This window comes from Lactuca serriola, chromosome 4 (genome assembly GCF_051521515.1).
Source record: "Lactuca serriola cultivar US96UC23 chromosome 4, Lser_US96UC23_V15, whole genome shotgun sequence".
In the NCBI taxonomy this organism is placed as follows: Eukaryota; Viridiplantae; Streptophyta; class Magnoliopsida; order Asterales; family Asteraceae; genus Lactuca; species Lactuca serriola.
The window spans coordinates 344403528-344408830 of record NC_136411.1 but is presented as its reverse complement, the minus strand read 5'-3'; positions in this window follow the sequence as shown (position 1 = coordinate 344408830).

The window sequence follows — 5303 nt, the reverse complement described above, 5'->3', positions numbered from 1 at the left end:
TAATCTTTTGAGCTATTGTCATTTTTGGCCATGTTTATAAAAGAGTGAAAATCGAGTACGCGGGGCGTACCTGAGGGTACGCTTAGCGTACTCGTCAACATGCATGAAACGCGGAGACCACCCAGTACGCTGGCGTACCCGTGAGTACGCTGAGCGTACTAGGCCCAGAATGCAACCCTAATTTGGGGTGAGTCCCCTATATAAGGAACATGATGGCCTCCTTATTGGCCACCATTTCTAGAGAGAAAACCCTAAGAGTGCCCTAATCTGCATTCTAGAGCGTGTGTGTGTGTGTGTTTGAGCTTTGAGAGAGTGTTTGTGTGGTTTTGAAGAGAAGAGATGGCCTTAAAGAAGGAGAGTTGGAGTCCAAGCTTCTAGATCTGAGCAAATCTGGGTGGGAAGCTTCTCTTTGAGGTATAAAGCTTCAGACTTTGCCTTTCCTTCTTATGAGCATGTTATGTTGAGCATTTTAGGTTTTTGTCCCATAAAAGTGGAGTCTTGATGAGATCTTGAACTCCAGAGTCTAGGACCAACCCCTTTTGAGTGTGTGAGTAGTGTTATGCCATAAAAATCCAATCGTGGTTGGTGAAATCACTCCATGCATGAGTTATGAGACCCTTGGGAAAAAAGAGTGTGTATTTTTGGAGGACGGTGGCTTTCCAACCATGCAAAGGCTTAAAGTCGGTGACTTTATGGATTAAGAGGCGTTAGAAGGTGCAAATATGAGATATGAGATATGAGCTTATGTCTTAACTGATTAAGACCATAAATGTGAGAAGAGTGAAACCGGGGCGTATGCTGGGCGTAATCCCAGTACGTGCAACGTAAGGGTCGAGCACCCCCGATCCTGTATAGCAGCTGAGTATGCCCAACGTAGGGAGTTGGAACGCGCAGCGTACTCCCTGCTGTTAACTTTTTTTGACTTTTAGGATTTTGTCAAGATTGAGGACTATTAAGCCTTGGAGGGGTAAAATGGTATTTTACCCTTCTGTGAGTTGTAGAAGGGTTAGTCTAGCTTCTTGAGGGCTAATATTAATTAGGGATAATTATTATGTGTTAGGCGGAGGCTAGACCGGTGGGTAGAGATCGAGGTCCCGGGTGCGAGATTTTCATTCATTAGCTTACGAGGTGAGTCTTCTCACTATACTTACCTTGAGTGGTAACTTTTATGTGTGACCAGAGGGTCTTATGTGTAGGAGCTGTGTAATGAGATATCTTGCTATTTGCTTTGTGTTATGCTTTCTGTGTATTATATTGAGTTGATGAGTTGAGGGACCGGAGGGTCCATCTGAGTTGTGGGACCGGAGGGTCCCACTGAGACACATTGACCGGAGGGTCTTATTGAGTTATAGCCTCGAGTGGCTAATGAGTTGTGTGCGGTATTGGAACTCACTAAGCTTTACGCTTATCGTGTTGTGTTATGTGTTTCAGGTAGTTCCGAGGATCGCGACAAGGCACCGACATGGTTGTACACACTGGCGAGGAATTGTTTTATGATTCTGGGATTTATGTTTTATCATTGACATTTGAGACATATGTGATTTTGAGAATGATGAATTGAGATATATTTTGTTTTAAAATGAGGAAAATTTGTTTGAAATATTTACATCGTTACAAGTTGGTATCAAAGCCTTAGTTTGAGGGATTCGGATGCACCCTCGGGTGTGTTTGGACTCAAACTGAGGATTTGAGAAAGATTTTCAAAAAGAGATAAATTTTTCCAAAAAAGAGCAAGAGTTTAAGAGAATACGAGCCAGAGCAGTGTGTATAATCAGCCAGAGCTCGAGAGGTGATCTCCCAAAATACCCTCATTTGTGTTATGAGATATTTTATGTGATATAATGCATGCTAGAGAAAAGGCTAGGTGATTCATATATTAGGACTAGGTCGGCCTGATTTGTGATGCCTTAGCCTAGGGATTTCCGCTATTAGTGTTTAGCTCGAGTATGAGTACCTAGCAGGAGCGAGCCAATGCTAGGTCTACTGTGAGAATAGCTTGTGAGGCATAGAGTACTTGTAGTTGGGATCCAAGGAGGAGGACTTGGGGTGAACATTGATGCAGTGTGGAAGGTAGTATTGGGCCCGTACTACTGGAAGCACCGGATCAATGAGCGGTTCAAGTAAGAATCATAGGGATGCTAAGGAACAAGTAGGGGCGGGCGATCGAGTGTGAGTATGCTCGAGCGAGTCTCTGATGATTTTGTGTTGTGTTACAGAGACATCATGGTGGGTACACGCCACAACCCTGGGAACAGTGGGAGTAGCGATGAGGAGATACGGAGGATGATCCACGAGGAGGTGGCTACAACTATCCGAGTAGAGATTCCAGAGATGTTTGGGTCTATCAAGACCACCTTGATACAGAAGTTTAACGAGCGATACGCTGCTATCACTGAGGCTGTTGTTGCCGCGGTCACTGCAGCCGTCGCCGCTGCTAGACCTCAGGCTGGTGACTTGTTGCTGTTCCGAGAGTTTAGCAACACGAAGCTACCAGAGTTTGATGGGATTTAGGATATGATTGCCGCAATGAGGTGGATATCTGATATTAAGGGGTATTTTTACATGTGTTCGTGTCCCGGTCATTTGAGAGTTTGGTTTGCACTGAACCAACTTCGCTTGGGAGCGAAGGATCGGTGGAAGTTTGCGACAACTGGTTTTACCCCTGCAGATCATGCTGCATTGTCATGGGAGAGGTTTGTTCAGATGTTCCAAGATGAGTTTGTTCCCCCGTTGGAGAGGGAACGTTTGGCCCAGGAGTTTCTGTCTCTCAAGAAGAATACATAATCAGTGACTGAGATTTCGAGGATGTTCCATGAGAGGGCGATGTTCCAGTGACCAAAACCCATCAGTGGTATCAGAGCCTAGTGCAGGGATGATCTGCAGGGGACACCGGAAGGCCGAGTGCCCTCAGCTCGTGCAGGGATCGGTCCAGGGATCTACACCTACTTCAGTGCATGCTGCTGAGATTCGGCCAGCGAAGGTCGAGACACCGAGGGTTCGTGGGAGATCCTTTTTATGGGTTTTGGTCATAAGACATCCTATGCGCTCATACAAACCCTAATGCTTGGATCTAGGTTTCTCTATTGTATATGCAAGTTATCCAAGACTATAAACCCTAATTCTAGCACATGGGAATCGATATTAACATACAATTAGGTTTAAGATGTTACCTTGATTGTTATGTTGCAATAACAATCCCAATTCTTCCTCGAATTGACTTTGGTAGGCTTAGAGTCACAAGTGTCACTCCTCTAATGGCTTACAAACACCAAGAGCAAATGGAGAAGGTATAAGGAGAGAGGAGAGGTATTGAATTCGTTCCTAAGAAGCCTTAGGGAAGGTCTGGCCGAATTCATGAGTCAAGGGGTGTTTATATAGGTGTAGAGATAGGGTTTCAGTCCTTATCCTTATCTAGTTGCTTGCTTACCAAGCAACCCATAAGATAAGCCTTGAATCCTTATCATAGTCGAATTCTAAGGTCCTTATCACCTCAAATTCGTCCAACCTATCCTTAAGATAATCCTTACCTTATTTTGTAACTATCACATAATTACAATTCAGCCCCTCTAGTTTAATTAATTACATTTGACCACAAAATTAATTCTTAATTAATTATTGACCAATATTAATTAAACAAATATGATTTCTCCTTTAATATATTATTCTTATAACATATTAATAAATCATAATAACCTCTCTCTCTATTTATTTCTCCAATCAAGTTGCTTTGGTGAAGGCAACCCAAAAGGACCATGCACCATCGGGTCAAGTACATACCAAAATAGTTATGGACTTAGACACTAATCCAACAGTCTCCCACTTGGATAAGTCTAATAACTATTATGCGTATGACTCCAGATCTTGATCTGCAATCGTAGCTTTCCAAAGCCGCTGTCAACTCTGATCCTATCAGATATGCGTGTCCTTAGATAAGGGATCATATATTCCTCCATTCTAGATATCATATGAGATATGATTTCAAATCATTCTCTTTGTACTATATCTCGATTCTCGATTTATGACGACTGACTAATTGAACAAATCAAATTAGCCCTAGCCCGGCCGAGCATTTACGTTTGTCATCACTAAATCATCGAGGGGCCCAAAGATATCGCTTTTATCCTACCTTGGATAAAAGGAACGGATAAACTTTGATACAATGCTTGCTTGTACTTACTCACCGAATCACACACAACAATATGTTTTATAACACCAAGTTACTAGTGCGTTTACATATTATCACTATGCAACCGATTTGCAAGATACAACTCACACATCTCGGTTTCAAGAATATAAGATGTTATCGTCTCACCAATCACTCGTGATACAATTCATGGAGTGATCCAAGTGAGCGTGGGTTTAATCCAATGCTCAAATCATATTCATAAGCACTCATGAACGTTGCAGCAAACATTTGCTTATGTCTAATACTCTTTTAGACAATCCACACACCAATTCACGACAGTCTTCATTCATATCTACTTCCAACATATGAACGACTGTGGCCCGTTCGAATAATTCGATTATTCTTAATAAACTCAATTATTCTGGAAGTCAAAACATGCAAATGTGAAACACAAGAATAATACTAATCCCATATGGCCTCAAACCTTTGAGTATAAATAAAACGCCTTTTATTTATCACCATATTGATTACTCATTATTTGTCGTTTCGGGTAATCAACTTCTTACTTGAATTACAACACTTGTCCCATGCTCCTAGCATGCACACAATGTTTACCTATGGTTCTTACTTTGTGAAATAGATCACATTGAACACATTTCCAATCATTCTCATTTCACAACTCCAAATCCTTTTCATAAGTGAAAGAATATCAAATTCTTGCTACTTGTAGAATATGCTAGATTCTAACATTTTGTGCAATGATCCTTTTGTGATTTCACTGCACCAAAGTCACAAAGACTATTGCCAATGATATTACAAAGTCCACTATCGGACATTGTTACAAGACGATTCATTAGATATGATGTCTCTCACTCAAAGTACATTCCTTTGAACATCCTTTTGCATAAAAGTTTCTAATCTAGACATAGATTTTCAATATTCAATTCCCAATATGGACACACTTCCATATGTTCCATATGACAACTCATTCTTAATAGAATCTTTTCTACTCATAATAGAGTCAATATGGTCCATCCAATATGGAAACATTTCCATATTTTCTAATACTATACTTCCAACTACTCACAAGCAACCAATCCTCCTCGAACTTTGGATTGTCCTTTGATAGTTGTTTAATTACTTTAGTCAAAACCGATTCTAGTCCTTTTTTTCCCTC